We start from the raw sequence: 18460 nt of genomic DNA, 5'->3' as shown, positions 1-18460 counted from the left end.
TTAGCTGCTTAGGGTTTAAGAAAAAGAGACAAATTAAAAGAACTATTGAGGACAGAAGGGAAAAATGTTGACACTTGATACAACAAGATGAACTTATGAACATTATAATAGAAGGTAAGATAGAAGGAAGGAGGGGAAGAGGGAGATCGAGACATAGTTACATCAGGCAGATCAAGGAAGGAGTTGGTGTCGTGTCGTATCAAGAGGTGAAGAGACTCGCTGAAAATCGTAGTGAGTGGCAAGAGTTCCACCGACAAGAGCGCAGCTCTTAAATAGGATAGATAGATATATAGATAGAAATAAATTAGAATTGAGGTAGGTATAAATGCAGAGGTGTTAATTAATATACAAATAAAATAAAATAAAATAAATTTATCTTCATTCGTCTATTATGAAAATACATACATATGAGATAGCAAACTCACTAACTCGAAACTCAAATGTTATTCTTTTAAAAACAGATTTTAATATAAATTAGTTTTTTATAACCTTAAAAATAAAGACAAATTAAAATTTTCTCCGCTACAAAACCTCAATTATTTAATAGAAAACCCTATGCATTGCAAAAAAAAAAAAAAATAGCAAACTCGGTGGAGAATTTACCGTTATATTGTGTAACATAAAAAAAAATGCGTACAAATTTAAAATTTCACTCTCTTTGAAATTACTAAAAAATGTTTATGAATTTTATCTCTATTTTGAAGCGACTTCAATAAGAAGGAAATTTTCAACTCGGTTGTATTTTTTTATACGTTTTTTTACCTCATAACTCCGTCAGTTGTAAACCGATTTGGAAAATTCATTTTTTATATGAAAGCATATACTTACAGATTGGTAGAATACTTTAACAGAGGGAGACTTTTTACAAAAGTCGATCGCTTGGGTACCTCTGTCCTATTCGTGTTTCAACCGTGAAGCAGTTGTGTTTGCATGGCTATGTTTCGGTTTGAAGGGTGGGATATGGCGTGAATTTACTGGGTACAGAGCGATAACACCTGAGTCCTCAGGAATGGCAACGCATGGGGGGTATTATGGGTAAAACAGTATACTGTGTCATGTCCATGGTACTGCTCATGTCTATAGGCGACGGTTACCACTTTCCACCAGGTGGACCGTCAGCTTGTTTGCCATTCTAAGATGTATAAAAAAAAACTTTAGTTTTTAATACAACATAACTGATATTGCCACAATTAAATTTTTTCTTTATATATTCATTTATTATTGCAAAAACTCAGAATTACAGAAAACATGTTATATTAACGTTCAGAAACCACGCAGATTTATATTAATGCTAAATACGTTGAGACTATTTAATTTGTACTGAAATCATATAAGAAGTATTTTTTTTTTATTTATACTTAACTAGCGACTCGCCCCGGCTTCGCACGGGTGCAATGCTGATACTAAGTAAGCCGGCCCCATTACATTACGACATTACATCAGAAACCTCTAAAATTATCAATTGTTTCGCTACTATATTATGCATGTATTATACATATAAACCTTCCTCTTGAATTACTCTATCTATTAAAAAAAACCGCATCAAAATCCGTTTCGTAGTTTTAAAGATCTAAGTATACATAGTGACAGACAGATGGAAATCGACTTTGTTTTACACGATCTTAATTATATTTAATTTTAAAACACGTCAGTAATCTTTAAAATTGTATTTTTATTTAAACTAAAAGACTAACAAACTCGCATTGGAACGTTCTTCTTATATTCTATATAATATTTAAAATCATTAAAATCTTTATTGTGGTTATTATTAGAACTTTCATTACCGCAATTTCAGCCATCGATTGGTCAAAAAAAAAAAAAAGAAAACACAAAATATTCCTTTTGTACAATTAATATTTATATATTAAAATTTCACTGGCATCCGGTATTAATAACCGACCATCACATCTCAATTTTCAATTCCTCTACCCTACGGCGCGGCGGCGGAATCGAATATTTCAAAGAGGCCGCCAATTTATTTCATATTTATTGTTGCGCGTGGGAGGCAAAATGGTCGTACTACAGGATCCCATAGCTTAAGTGTATGGTAAGGAAATAGGCACTCTACCCAAAGTGATCCTCTACGTATCGATACCAACTACGCTATCGAATTATATTGAAGCGTACCTTTTTTTGTAACACTGAGGTGGCAAACAGGCAGGCCACCTGATGGTAAGCGGTTACCGTAGCCTATGAACGCCTGCAATACCAGGGGTATTACGCGCGCGTTGCCGACCCTGAAGAAACCTATTTACCCCCCTTTTGAAGAACCCCATGCTGTAGTCTCTTGGGAAAACCTCGGCAAAGAGCTCATTCGATAACCTGAGTGTACTTTTTTATTGATTAAGCTTCCAGTCTGATTTTGTATCAATTAATTCTATTATTTCTGTTAATATTATAAAATAGTGTTTTTCCTGCTACTTTGAATGCGTGAATTTGTGAAGTAGAAAAATAAATAAAATAGATTAGTTCTGAATAGAACATGAAGATAAAACTGTTTTTAAATCTGTGCACCGCCATTTGCTCTCTCTGTTTGGCGTGGCGGTTGACTGGTAGAGAATGCCATCAGGCATTAAGTCCGCCCTGTAGACATTTTTCAATGTGTGCAAAAGTATAAATAAATAAATAAATAAAACATCTACTAGATTTTAAATAAGTCCTTCGGGAACACAACTGAAGATGGTATCCAATTTGGTGCATTAGTTTTTGTGTGATGCCGGAACAAACATATAGATAGACAGACAAACGCAAAATTTCTAAAAAATATTATTTTGGCCAATATTTATCTTTTTTTTATATAACTAAGAAAGGTAAACAAGCTGACGGTCCACCTGATGGAAAGTGGTAACCGTCGCCTATAGACATGAGCAGTACCATGGACATAACAGAGTATACTGTTTCGCCCATGATACCCCCCCATGCGTTGCCATTCCTGAGAACTCAGGTGTTATTCCTCTGTACCCTGTAAATTCACTGCCATATGCCACCTTTCAAACCGAAACACAATCATGCAAACACAACTGCTTCACGGTTAAAACACGAATGGGACAGAGGTACCCAAGAAAACGACTTTTGTACAAAGTCTTCTAAATCTGGTATAAATCTTATTAAAGACCATCGTCTAGTTACAGTTTTACTATATTAATACGCTACTATATTAGGCTACGGTAACCACTTAGCATCAGATGGGCCGTATGCTTGTTTGCCACCTCAGTGGTATAAAAAAAAATTGTAAGATGTGAAAATTTGTAAGGATGGATGGGCGTTTGTTGCTCTTTCAAGCAAGAAGTACTAAACGACATTGAATGAAATTTGATACACGAATAGGTTATATACTAGCTTAGCATACAGGATACTTAATGAGCTTGCAGATTCACGCACGCAAAGCGACAGGATATTGCTAGTATTATAAATGAGATTATTTGTTACATAGTTAGGCTTAAATGGTTGAAGGGATTTTAATAAAATTTATAATTTTAATAAATTTTACAGCATCTGCGCGGTTTCAGAGATGTTTTCTCCTATGTACACTCAGGTTGTGGAATGAGCTCCCTGCCGAGGTTTTCCCAAGAGACTACAGTATGGGTTTCTTCAAAAGGGGGTAAAGACGTTACTTCAGGGTCGGCAACGCACGCGTAATACCCCTGGTACTGCAGGTGTTCATAGGCTACGGTAAGCATTTACCATCAGGTGGGCCGTATGCCACCTCAGTGGTATAAAAAAAATATATATACAGGTATTTTACAACGCAAGAAACAGCCAATTTTATATATTTTTTTATAGAAAATAAATACATTTGTTATATTAGATTGCAAAATCTAGTCTGATCTCGTTCTGACCGTATGTCATAGATGAATTTTTGTGTGAAATGAAAATGCAACTTCTCGCGTTAACGGTATACTCTGGCGAGGTACCAATGATGGACGTTAGTTGTAGAGATTGACATCATAAACTATACCAGCAATGGGGTCGATTGTCCCAATTAGTAAATTTCTCTCCCGTTCCCAATTGAGAGATATTCAAATCCTCTCAGACAGAACTATTGAAGAGCTAAATATTTCGATCAACAACAAGTATTTTTAGATTCTCGAAAGTAAAGTTTGTATTTTAAAATGTTTTCAGTGTCAAGTAAATTCAACTAAATTATTTAATTTACCGTCTTCACGGTACAAAACGAGGATGCGACTTAAAAATAGATCTTCCCAATTCGATTGTATTTTTTTTAAGTATTTAACCCTTCTTCGTCTGATTTTTTTTATTGGTAAAATAAATTAAGGTGATATAATAATTCATGTTCAAAATTAAAGGAAAAATGGTTAAAAAAACAAATTTGACAGCTATGTTTTTTTTTTTCTGCAATGGACATTAAAAAGGTATCTAGACACGATCAACTTAAAGTGAACTTGTTCTTTTATATAATTTTTGGGCATTCAATGTTATGGTGGAAATTTCCACCATCATGCAAAGAAGGGTTAAAACGTATCGCCTTCAAAATACAAAAAAATATTGATTACTCTTTTTACAATCTATATATTTTGCTAACATGTTAATTAACATTAGAAATGGCTATAATAAAAAAATTACTGTTCAAAATGCTTAAATGTAAGTTTACTTGAATAAAAATATTTCCTTCTTTCTTTCAAATAAAGCGCATTCTTTTGTGGAATTGGTTCTTAATTCTTTCTTTCCTGTGGATAATGTCAGAGGAGAATAAGGGAACTTAACGGTCGAAGGACGAGCAGCAGCGTCTCTCTTAAAACATCATATAAACTGCGGTTGCCAATCCGCCTGCCAAGCGTGGCAACTACTGGCAATACTTCCCTTATGGCGAAGGCCAATGTTAGCAGTGGACAGTTAACGGGTCACATAATAATAATAAATGGTAAATTCTTAAGTTACTAATTGTTTGCGGTAACAAAGGAATACAGTAGACAAATTAATTAACTCACAGAGACTTATTTGCTGTTTAAACGGATAACACGTAAGGCGTATTCACGTGACAAATATACAAATAACCTCGCAAATCATGTCCCACGTGACTATTGCGAGAATGAGTGATGTATCTGGAAATCCTATTTTTAGTTGAGTAATTCGAATTGTAAACTCGATTCTCGTAATAAATCCTTACTAATATAAATGTGAAAGTTAGTTTATGTGTTTAGGCTACATTTTATCCCGGTCAGTAAACGTATTCCAATAATGCAACGAAAACGCGGATAAAAGTTAGTATGTATATAAAAAATGGCCGTGTAGTCTCGGCATAGAATAGGCTACCCTTTCCTTTCTCCTGGGTGTCATAAGAAGCGATTAAGGTAGGGCGAGGAATGGGCAGCAGCGTTTCTCTTGAAACATCTCCCCTACGCTTGGTAGGCGGATTGGCAGCCGCGGTTAGGCTACCAAGCGTGGCAGCTACTGGAAAACACCTCCGAAGGGGAGGCTTGTTCAGCAGTGGACAGTAAAAGGCTGATATGAGGATGATGATATAAAAAATGCATCTAATTGAAAAAAAAAAACTATTGTTAAGCAAAAGAAGGTTTTCAAGTTGCTGCCATTTTTTATGTATCTACTATTCAATCGTATCTCTGTGACAGTGATTGGATATGGAGCAAAAAAATTGTGGCAAAATAAAATGTAGCATACGTTCCCACTTCTTAAATAAAAAAAAAAAAAAACAATATCAAATAACTTCTAATTTTTCATCGTGCCTCCCACCAAACTGTTTATAATTACTCCTCTCCATCCAAAGGTTGCCTGGAAGAAATCGCTCTTAGCGATAAGGTCGCCCATTGTTTTCTCATTGTGATTGTTTCTTGTAATTATTTATATTTATAATAAGTTTACTATTGTAATCTTTTGGAGGAAACAATAAAGAGTATCTTTCTATCTATCTATCTATCTAACGTGATAGATTCATTGATATAAGGAATACATATTCGTAATATCTCGCCATTCGTCGATGAATCTATCACATCAATCTATCACAGAAGTTGTTTGCGAAGCGAAACGCACACGTTTACTGCACCTTTCCGATTGACAATTTAACTCGATAAATTCGTACAAAGAATCGAGTAGTAACGCCGATCCCGATTGCATCTCTAGTTGAGAATTCCTGTACAATGTTCACAATGGAATCGTTTCTTTCCTAGCCTATCCCTAGGGAGAACCGGAAAGTTGAAAGGGTCCCGAGCTCTGACCCAACAAAAACGTACCAACTGGATAGTTTACTTTATTGAAAACATCTGAACGTTCCACTTCATATAACGATACAAATGTTCCGTCTATTATATATTTCTGTGTAATAAAAGCAGATGTTATATAGAGGGAAAGTTATTTGTGAATATATAATAACGATACTCTTTTATTTAGCTAAAAATATACAATGTAATTGAATTAGAATTATTGTAGTAAAGTACCTAGTCACTATAGTGCGTCACACATGTTTGCACGGGAGCGTGCGGACGATTTTTACGCAATACGGCGCAAACGAATTGTTTCGCTGTTGGACAGGGTGCGTGTTAGCTCAAACAGTGTCCTGAAGACAATTGCTGATAAAATGGACTGTCCCATCCTAAAATATTGGATGGGACAGGTTATCAATGCAAGAGCGTCATGACCACTCATTTACTAACATAGGTTAAGTCAATTTGTAACTAACAAAATGGGCCTTACGTTGTCTAATTAAATAAATATTATTATTATTATTAAAGGCAGGTAGTCTCCACTCAGTGGGTGTCTGCGGGTGGTAGGCGATGGCGTGACAACCAGGATGCATTTAAAAGAAACTGGTTTAAAATGATAAAGAATAGAAACTTTTAGATAGAAAGGGAGGAGAATTTTGCTTGGTAGTGGCACATTTTGGGTTAACAATAGATAGATATCATATCGGTCGTTAATTGTCCGTTGCTGAACATAGGCTTCCCGGATAAGGGGTTTCGCTACGCTTGGCAGGTGGGTTGGCAACCGTAGTTAGACTTTGGTGATATTTTAAAAGCGATGCTACAACCTATGTGTATATCATACAGTTCTCATAGTTTTTTTTTTTTATACAACTTAGAATGGCAAACAAGCTTACGGCCCACCTGATGGAAAGTGGTAACCGTCACCTATACACATGAGCAGTACCATGGACATAACAGAGTAAACTGTTTTGCCCATGATACCCCCCATACGTTGCCATTCCTAAGGACACAGGTGTTATTCCTCTGTACCCAGTAAATTCACGCCATATCCCACCCTTCAAACCGAAACAAAGCCATGCAAACACAACTGCTTCACGGTTGAAACACGAATGGGACAGAGGTACCCAAGCAATCGACTTTTGTACAAAGTCTCCCTCTGGTCTAAAACAATAAAAAAAAATCTCTGACATATTAAATATAGTTCCTTAAAAATAAGTATTAATCGGATTAAAAGTCTGTACTTTATTTCATATACCTTGTTTCACTAATATTTCAATAATTTATTTTTTATTAGAAGGCCATACTTCCCATGTATTAATGCACAGCCGAAACTGCTAAATTTAGAATCTTTTTTTTTTAATATATAGACCATATCTGCAAATCTTGAAGATGGTCTTTATACATCAATTAACACTTTCTGTTAAATGCATCATCAACTTGTTCGCCATTTTATGTTGCATTATAGAAAATTATATTTTTTAATGCGAAGTTATGAACTAACTAGAACCGTTAAACTTTTAAAATTAATTATAAAGACACCTGAATAAATATGATATCCATTCACGTCATATAAAGTCCTCGTCCCTCGTCCCACGAAAGGATCTACTGGTTGGTAAATTTGAAACAATAGCCTAGTTATTTATCAGGTTCATATTATTCATTGTTAAGGAATGCCTGACTACAATTTTATTGAAGCGAATTAGACGACATTCAAGCTATTGTATACAGTTGTGTATTAATATTGTTGTTGGTGTATTTATGGAGAACCAAAGGTTTATATTTTAATAGATTATTTTTATGATTTTAATGCTGCTGCTTCCGAATTTAATGATTTACATTTTTGTTTTAATTATTAGGTATACACAACAGGTTACAATCAATAAAATTAAAAAAAATATACATAAACAATAGTATGAAATAGATTGAGACCTAGACAGGTGTTCAAAGTATGGTTAAAGCAGTTGGCTAACAATGTTAAATTATTAATTGTATGTAGAAAGGATATAAAAGTAGTAAATGACAATAAACAGGTTTAATTCATATAATAAATGTATATTTGAGAAATTTTACATTTAAATTGATGCTTTTATATTGTATTTATGGATGAAACCTTTAGTATTTATAAGAGTGTAAAACAAGTACAGAAGTTTTATGAAGTGAGCAAAATTATTGTTGTTAAAATAATATATATATGTGTATATATATATATATATATATATATATATATATATATATATATATATATATATATTTATATATACACATACATACATACATACATATATATATTGACTAACTGAATTGATTGATTGGCAGAGAATACTATTAGCATTAAATCGACCATTTGTACCACATTTACTTTTGATCAATAAATATTTTGATCAATAAAGAGTTCGAAGAAATTTAACGTTTTAAATACTCTATGGTTGACGGTAACCACGTGAAAATAAATGCTACATTTAATAATAATAATAATAAACTCTTTATTGCGCACAATAGAGATGTATACAAGGAGTATTTATACAGAATGTGCATATACAAAAGGCGGCCTTATCGCTAAAAGCAATCTCTTACAGACAACCTGGCATAAATAATGGATAAGTACAGAGAGAAAGGTAGATGGCGCAAGTCAGACCACAGTAAATACAAAAAAGGGATCAAACAAATTGCAAAATATTCTAAATATAAAAATAAGATTACAATGCATAAACATACATATATAATATAAATAATAATATATAAACATAAATACATTAATATACTAAATAGATCAAGGTAAATCACACGTAGTGAACGTCAAAGCAAATTAGAGAGATAGGTAATGAGATTTTACCTGCCTCTTGAACGTGGCAAGAGATTGTGCTGAAAGAGTTAAAGATTTCAAGAGACGGATAGTTTGGATAGTGAAAGAATAGGAATAGAATTTAGGAGATTTTTAATTTATTTAATTTAGTATCATTTTGTGAAATTATTATTTTTATCCTCTGTGATATAACAAGTGACAAATCATAAAAAGTGATTTTTGCTAGCAGTAACTTCATATCTTACTCGCTACGATTTGCTATTAAAAGTAAAATATATAATAATGATTTTTATGTTAAAAATAAGCAATTAGACACTTTAACACAGTATGATAAAGTTTCTATTTGCTCGGAAATCACTTTCACTTCACTACTAACCGAGCGCAGTCGATGATTTGAATAAGTCCGAAAGTAGCAACTATCTCCGATTGCATTTAGAGTGGTTTATAGCATTTTTGTGAAGCAACGTAGCATGTGTGATATATTATGTGGCGTAGAATATGAAATTGTGATATCGTCACCTTTATGGTAAAATTACGAAACTGAAAAAGATACATTTTTCAGGAGAACTTTTTGAAACATTAGAATGCAAATAACTTTTGACAGAAGACTACTGTAAAAGATCTTGCTGACATTTTAGTTTTAAAATCCTGTTTTTTATTGAATGCACTTAATTAATTATTATTATATTACAAGTATCAGAAATAAATGCATATTCGTTACTTTGCACCTTCATACATGAGAGTTCCTAGGTATTGAGTTATACAACAGCAAATCTACGAAAGTGGCAGTTTCGTAAGTTGCCAAAGAAAATAATTTATTTTAATATCTGGCAAACTAACGAAAGTGCCATTTTTGTAAATATACCAATGTATAAATCACGTGTTTTAGAGAAAACTTCAGTTTAAATAACAACGTTATAGCAATCATTCATGTAAAATAACTAAATTAGGATTGAAAATTGATAAAATAATTATTGAAATTTTAAAATTAAAGTGTTTATTATAGAAAATACTATAAAAATATGCTAAGTAAGTTTACTTTGGGTATATCACAAAAATATGGAGATTCGAGCTACTCGATTTCTTTGACCGTTAGAGTCAGAAATTTGAAAATAAGCCACAATAAGTAGTATGGAGCAAAATGTAGATTTTTAAAGAAATGTCAAATTTGAAAAAACTGCACATTCGTAAATTTGCCATAGAGGTGACGGTATGTGAATTATTCCAAGCATACCCATCATTCCTCACTGGTGCCCCGCCAGCGTATACCGATAGTGTTACTATTTAGTATGCACCCATTAAAAAAAAAAACACTTGACTGCAGTTTAAAGGCCCCAAGATCGAATATCAGCCTTCAGTCTAAGTCTTTTAATGATTAATTAAAGTATTATAACAACGGACTTTTAACATACTCGAAAATAGATTTCTGACCGATATGGGTAATGACCTTTTTCATCATCAATGTTTAAAGAAATCTAATATTAAGATATCGGATAGGTATCTATATCACCCATGTATTAATATTAATATCTTTTAAAAATTATGATCACGTGCTTCATGTTTCGGATATAGAGTTTTCCAGTATGCTTGTTCAGAAACCTTTACAACTAAGTGGTCCTGATTAACTGAACTTTTTATTCCATAAGGTTCCCCTCTGGAGGTACGTCTAGAAGAAGGATAGTAACCCTCACAAGTAACAGCAGTTAGTATTGTTTCTTGCAATACCTTTTTTATCTACATATATTATGTAAATGTATTTTTCTTCGAAGGAAACAATAAAGAGTTTTCATTTATTTATCCATAAAAAACATCCGAACATTTCTCACATTTCAACGAAGTTACTTATATACATTACATGGGCACTGGAAGAATATAACGTTTGCCAATTTTTTATATACCACAAAAGTAGTACCTCTGTCCCATTCGTCTTTCTACCGTGAAGCAGTTGTGTTTGCATGGCTGTGTTTCGGTTTGAAGGGCGTGAATTTACAGGCTACACAGAAATAACACCTGAGTCTTTAGGAATGGCAACGCGAAACAGTATACTCTGTTATGTCCATGATACTGCTCATGTCTATAGGCGACGGTTACCACTTTCCATCAGGTGGGCCGTCAGCTTGTTTGCCATTCTAAGTTGTATAAAAAAAAAGCAAACAAGTATACAGCCCGTCTGATGGTAAACGGTCACTGTAGCTTATGGACACCTGCAACACCAGATGTGTCACATGCGCGTTGCCAACTCTGAAGAAACTCTTATATACCCTTTTAGAAGAAACTCAGACTGCAGTAGGGCAGTGTTTCCCAACTTTTTTTGTGCCATGCCCTACTTTAACATTTCTAAAATATATATTCTCCCATACATAATTTTTCCCGATAAAGTTTACTTGACGACTCTAATGTCCCAGTTGATATTTTGGTAACGTCGAACGAAATTTTACCTAATAAATATTTACAGCATATTTTTTAATTTAATTTTTTTGTTAAATTTGGCACCGATATCTACTCGTAGCATTGCATTTAAATGGTTTGGAGCAAGAGGGTGTTAATATTTAAATTTAATTGACATAACAGAGTATTATGTTTCGCTCATGATACCCTGGGGGTGCGTTGCCATTCTTGAGGACACAGGTGTTATTCCTCTGTACCAAGTAAATTTACGCCATATCCCACCCTTCAAACCGAAACACAGCCATGCAAACACAACTATTTCACGGTTGAAACACGAATGGGACAGAGGTACCCAAGCAATCGACTTTTGTACAAAGTCTCCCTCTGGTAAGTTCAGTAAAATTGACAATATAAAATTATAAGTAAACTAGTTGACTACGAAGCGTTGAAAATAAACTGCCACGTAGCATGGTTACTTAAATAAGTTTTATATGTACTCAGTATAGAAAGTTTACTAATAGAATGTAGCCACTTGGGAAGACATTAATAGATGTTTTATTGGAATTTTCCAATAAGATTCCGAAGAATAAACTTGGCTCTACTTTTCAATAACTCGAAAAGTTTGATGCACAAGCATTTATTGAATATATAATTTAAATGTATTTGTTAAATATAGTTTTTTTTTATTGATTCTTTTATACCACTGAGGTGGCAAACAAGCATATGGCCCACCTGATGGTAAGTGGTTACCGTAGCCTATGAACATCTGCAATACCAGAGGGGGCGTTGCCGACCCTAAAAAAACCTCTTTACCCCCCTTTTAAAGAACCCCATGCTGTAGTCTCTTGGAAAAACCTCTCATTCCACAGCCTGAGTGTTCTTGGGAGGAAACATCTCTGAAACCGCGCAGTATGCGACCATTGAGGCTGTAGGACATGAGGATGAACTCTCCGTCGATGGCAAGCCGTACGATGGCAGAAAGTGGCTGTGGGTATCATATTGAACGATTCCTCTGAGCACAATCCATTGTACAGGCGGTAGAACACGCAGAGTGAAGCAAAGCAGAGTGTTTCCATCAGGTGGACCGTCAGCTTGTTTGCCATTCTAAGTTGCAAAAAAAAAACGTGAAATTCTTAGTGTGGCAAGCGTCCATAGACTGCAGTGGCCGTTTACTATCAGAGAAACTGTACATTTGTGATATAAAAATAAATGCAATATTTATCATACTCGTCATTATCACGTCCACTGCTGAACATATTGGAGGATTTTAGCAGTAGTTGCCACGTTTGGCAGGCGGGTTAGCAACTACAGTTAGGCTGGTGATGTTTTAAGAGGGACGCTTCTGCCCATCCATCAAGCATTAAATTCCCTTATGCACCTCTTATGACATCAACGAGGAAAGAAGGAACGGTCCATTCTAGGGTAGGGTAGGGTATCTACAAAGTAAGTCATTGTAAAACGCCTACAAAATATCTCGAAGTATATGGGTGCATTTACGGGTACGATAGTTTTTATGAAACTTAGAATGGCAAACAAGCTGATGGCCCACCTGATGGAATGTGAGAGTGGAAAAAAAAAGAAAAGAACAAAGAAATATTTTTATACAAGTAATGAAATGAAATGAAATTAAATAAATTGAAATGAAATGAAACGAAATGAATTTATTTTGCTAGAATGCAGGTAATTTTAGATGATAGAGGTTTATATTTCCCGTGTACATTCTGCCTCTATGTCGGCGTGCAAATTTTATCAATATAAGAAATTTATATATATATATATATATATATATATTCTACATTATATTTCCTTTCCCTTGTCATACAATATATTATTATTATTTATAACAGTAAACGGAAAATAAAAGCTTGTACAATAGTTGTCGAAATTAATAAAATATTTTAACAAACTGTGACATTAATTAGTGTATAAGAACAGAAGCATCAACGCTATCTCTAGTGTAGGTTGTGAAGTGCATTTGTTTTTTTAGCAAAATATTCATTAATGGTATAAAACCCATCACATAACGGCCAATCCTTAAGCTTACATGGAAAATCCGATTTAAGCATTTTTGAAAAGTCATTTTTTCATTACCGCCCATTCTGAAAGAAATATTAACAAGACTAAAATTTTACAATTTGATATATATAGCACAACTCAATTAAATTTAAATATTAACTACTAGCGACTCGTCCCGGCGTCGCACGGGTGGACATTTGTACATTTTAAAAAGTGGCTATTAAGGCTGCACACGCGACGAAATCTTAAAAATGGAGTAACTTCTCCTGTTTTCCCAACATTTCCTTTCACTGCTCTGCTCCTATTGATCGTAGCGTAATGAAAAGTATACTATAACCTGTCCAGGAGTATGAAGAATAATTGTACCAAGTTTCGTTAAAATCCGTCGAGTAGTTTTTGTTTTTATAACGAACATACAGATAGACGGACAAAAATTTTACTGATTGCATTTTTGGCATCAGTATCGATCACTAACCACCCCCTGATAGTTATTTTGGAAATATATTTCATTTCTCTACAGATTTATTATTTATAAGTATTGATGATGGACAAATAATGATGACCGTACCATCTACCAAATTCTTAGGTATAATGATTGATGACAATTGTAACTGGAACCTACATGTGACATAGTCCACCTGATAATAAGCGGTCACCATAGCCTATTATCGCCTGAAATACCAGGGGTATTACGCGCGCCTTGCCGACCCTGAAGAAACCTATTTACCCCCCTATTAAATAGATAGATACTCTTTATTGTTTCCTCCAAAAGATTACAATAGTAAACTTATTATAAATATAAATAATTACAAGAAATAATCACAATGAGAAAACAATGGGCGACCTTATCGCTAAAAGCGATCTCTTCCAGGCAACCTTTTAAACAACCCCATGTTTTAATCTTTTAGGAAAACCTTAGCAGGGAGCTCATTCCATAACGTAACTGTTCGTGGGAGAATACATCTCTGAAACCGCGTTGTACGCGACCATTTAGGTTGTAGGGTATGAGGGTGAGCTCCCTGTCGATGGCGAGCCGTACGATGGACTCTGTAACCCTTTTAGTATTTTGATGTTCAACCATGCGGAAGACGGTTAGAATTAATGGTTCGATTTATATGAATATGAAACTGTTTTCCAAGAAAAATAAGCGACATCTACACATTTTTTAGAAAAGATATTTTTTTAGAAAAAATAACAGATCTATTAACAAGCTATGTCAATATATGTTAGTTATATTTATTAGTTAAGTGGAATTCGTTCATCCTGTCAATAGTTCACCTATCACCTCTCACTGGCGCCAGTGTATACCGATAGCGTGGGCGGGATTACCATGGTATTTTCATAATGATGACCACAAAATTTATATAGTGATCGGATTGGTACACACGTAGTATATGGGATGAAAAAGGGATGAATCATGGAGAAGAGATATATTACTTTTTATCCCGGTCATTGAACATATCCCGGGCACGCGGACCAAGTCGCGGGTAAAAGCTAGTTATTTAATAATACTGTAGTAATAATAGTACAAGTAGATATTTCATAATATCGGCACAATTGCAAGAAGCCAGGAGCCGAGGGAAGCGCAAGCTTGGCTTTTACGGACCATTGGACCGGTAAAAATATTTAATTTCAACTGAAAGGGAATTATGAAAACTGAAACTCGCTGATCGCCTGGAATGTGCTAATTGCATAGATTGTTCTTTACCTGATTTTTAAAAAGGATCGTGATGTTTTTTTGATTTTTTTTTTATACAACTTAGAGTGGCAAACAAGCTGACGGATACCTGATGCAAAGTGGTAACCGTCGCCTATAGACATGAGCAGTACCATGGACATAACAGTGTATACTGTTTCGCCCATAATACCCCCCAATGCGTTGCTATTCCTGAGCCACCTGCATTCACTGACCCCCTGCAATGCATTTGAGGTCGTCACTATTGGGGAGTCGTCCTACACTGCGTTTGCTGGTACGGGGTCGACACTCTACAATCATCAGGTCTTTTAAATGCTAACTTTCTTTACTAACATAATATTAAGTCTCTCATTATAAGACTCAGGTTCCTCTGTACACTGTAAATTCACTGCCATATTCCACCCTTCAAACCGAAACACAGCCATGCAAACACAACTGCTTCACGGTTGAAACACGAATGGGATATAGGTGTCTAAGCAAACGACTTTTATACAGTCTCTCTCTGGTAAAGTCATGTCAGTATGAGTATTTTATATATAGTATAATACCTTAATTTTCAGGAATAGCAACACATGAGGGGGCCCATGGTGCTGTTATTATCCATAGCAAGTTTCTATTAGGTGAGTCTCGAACTTGATTGCCATTCTATATACTAGAAACGTGAAAGTTTTTAAGAATGGATGGATATTTTTTACTCTTTCACACAAAATTTGCTATAGGGATTTGAAAGAAATACAGTACATGCATAGGTTTTTTAATGGGTGATAATGGTATGGTAACCCCGTCTGCGCTATCGGTATACAATGGCGGGGCACCAGTAATAGATGACAGATGAGGATGAAAGCAGGTCAGTTAGCCCATCGTGACGAATTCAACCAGAATTAGCCACGATGGTTTCCAGAGGGAACCACGTGGAGGTCGACCTCACAGGGTATATTGCGTGTAATGGGGCTATTTGACCCTATTACTAACAATCCCTTTCCCCGCACATGCATAGGTTAGGTCCCAATTAAACATATATAGGAGGATACTAATTTACGCGAGCGAAGTCGTAGGTTGAAACTAGTATTCTATATAAAAAATGTAGTAGTTGTGTTTGCATGACTGTGTTTCGGTTTGAAGGGTGAGTTGTGATAATGAAATTACAGGGCCATAGTACCTTATTTCTTAGGAATGACATTAAGGGTATCACGGACGACACAGTATACTCTATGTTCATGATACTGTTCATGTTTATAGGCGACGGTTACCACTTTCGACCAGGTGGGCCGTTAGTTTGTATGCCATTCAAAGTTTCATTAAAAAATGTGAATATTCTATATAGTATATTAGTTCAATAAACAAGCATATTTTACTTAAAACTGACCTCATATGTAAATACATACATCAATTAATAAGGAAATGTTTCGTAGATACCTACATGTAATAATTTATATATTATGGTAAAATAACTTTATTGTCCAAAAAAAAATATGGTACAAAAGGTGGACTTAATGCTAGTAGCATTCTCTACCAGTCAACCTTTGGGAACTAGAATAACTATAATAACTAGAATACAGTTGCTGCTTTACCTAAATGCTAAAAAAAGTGTAAATATTTTTAGCTGTATGTATATTTGAGTGGAAGTAAATAGGTAAGGTACGTACAGCGAAGTAGCGGAAAAAAATAAATTTTTCCACCCTAAAAAGTTAATAATATTATTTTTCTTAAAGAGGTCGTAAACAGCAGGTTATCTTATTTTTTTTTTATTTTTTATCAAAATACTTTAATGTATATGTAAATAAAAGTTATTAAAAAAAATAACTTTTATTCTAATATGTCATAACCACATCTGAACCAAATTAATCACAAGATTGTACAATAAAATGTAAATTAAAAAATTATGTAGAGATATTTTAATTATAAAGGTTAATTAAAAGTATACGTTTTTAATTAGTTTCGATGTTAATTTAATGAAAGGTCTCAAACTAAGTTATAACAGTTAATAAATTCTCTTGTCAGCATCACACAAAGTTATTGTTAAGTTTCATATCTTGCGGACAGGGATTGTAAGTCTTGTACCTTAGACTCTAATTAATTAAAAGTCTTATTAACCAGTTAGTGAGGTTTGTTTTTTTTTACATTTTATAGAAATATAAATTTAATAGGAATATAAAGTTTATATATTAATTAAACATAGCACCTTTTTTTCTGAAAATATTAACACTCTGAATTCTTTATAAAAATGTTTGTAAAAATATTTTTTTATTTATGAATATTTAATTAAACGAAAGATGGATCTATCTAAATATTAATAAACAGCGGTATGAGTAAACTGATTAAATTTTAACACATTTAATTTTTTTTTTTAGCAAAAAAATTTGAGTCTCACCTTTTCATATCTCCGAAAGGAATTGTATCTCCCAAAAAAATTGTCTTCCACAAATCCTTTGAGCACTAAATCGTTACTTCAGCATAAGAAGAACAGAACAGCATCCATTGCTAAAGCACATACGATTTCGGAACGCTGTCGGAAAGTTCGAAACTTTTGTCGGATGAAAAAAGTACGGTAATAGGACAGGACGCGCGCAGCCCGCGGCGACCGGCGAGGCACTGGTGTCTCTCTACAGCCACCCGCCTCTACCGAACGTACCTCTGAAAGGATCCAGTTCGTTACATAGTAAGATCGAAATTTGATCGCAGTTAGACAGAATGAATGCGCACTAAGACAGCTCGTTGGCTATTTAGCCCGAAAAAGAAGGGAGAACAGCGCATGCGTCCGGTCGTTCAACCCTTGCAGTGGATGCTGCATTCTCGCTGATGATGCTCACTAAGTTACTGCGTTTTAAGGTTACCTAGGTCAAGATGTTACTCATTACAAACCAGGAAGAATTTTTTTGGTGCATTTTAGTAAACCAAACTGCATTGGATAAATAGAAGTTCATATCTATTGTGTCTGACTTAATGCATACATGATAATTGTAAATGCAATAATAATTTATAGTCAAATTATGATGTGAAGACAAACAAACATTATAATTAAATTTTATTTTACAATGCGACCCTAGATGCTAGGAATGCACTATATTCATCCTCAACACTTCCGAATATATGTGATAATAATGATATTTAAATATGCATCTTGTATAACACATTTGTTTTGTTTATTTTCTCTTCAACAAATTATTATTATTATATAAATAGATAATTGGATAAACAATATCTTATATTGCTCGTAAATGTAGTTATTTACATTATATCTGTATAACTGAATTTATGCATACGATAGATGTGCAATTGTACACGTTTATAAATGTACATAGAAGCAATGGACCTATAATCGTGCCCTGGAGGACACTAAATTTCTCTGATTGTAAACTTATAAACATCAAAATATAT

At 34.1% G+C, this 18460-nt stretch overlaps 1 protein-coding gene across 1 annotated transcript in view; it reads right to left on the bottom strand.

The window, feature by feature from the left end:
* Nucleotides 1–17773, bottom strand: part of LOC128200600 (lachesin-like) — a 128784-nt gene extending 111011 nt beyond the window's left edge. Inside the window, exon 1 of the mRNA XM_052894541.1 lies at nt 17454–17773. The gene's annotated coding sequence lies outside the window, so the exon portion shown is untranslated. The remainder of the gene's footprint in view (nt 1–17453) is intronic.
* Nucleotides 17774–18460: the final 687 nt, after the last annotated feature.

Source organism: Galleria mellonella, unplaced genomic scaffold (genome assembly GCF_026898425.1).
Source record: "Galleria mellonella isolate WM207_F2 unplaced genomic scaffold, CSIRO_AGI_GalMel_v1 utg213, whole genome shotgun sequence".
NCBI lineage: Eukaryota > Metazoa > Arthropoda > Insecta > Lepidoptera > Pyralidae > Galleria > Galleria mellonella.
The sequence above is the reverse complement of the archived record's forward strand: the minus strand, read 5'-3'. Positions and strand labels throughout refer to the sequence as shown.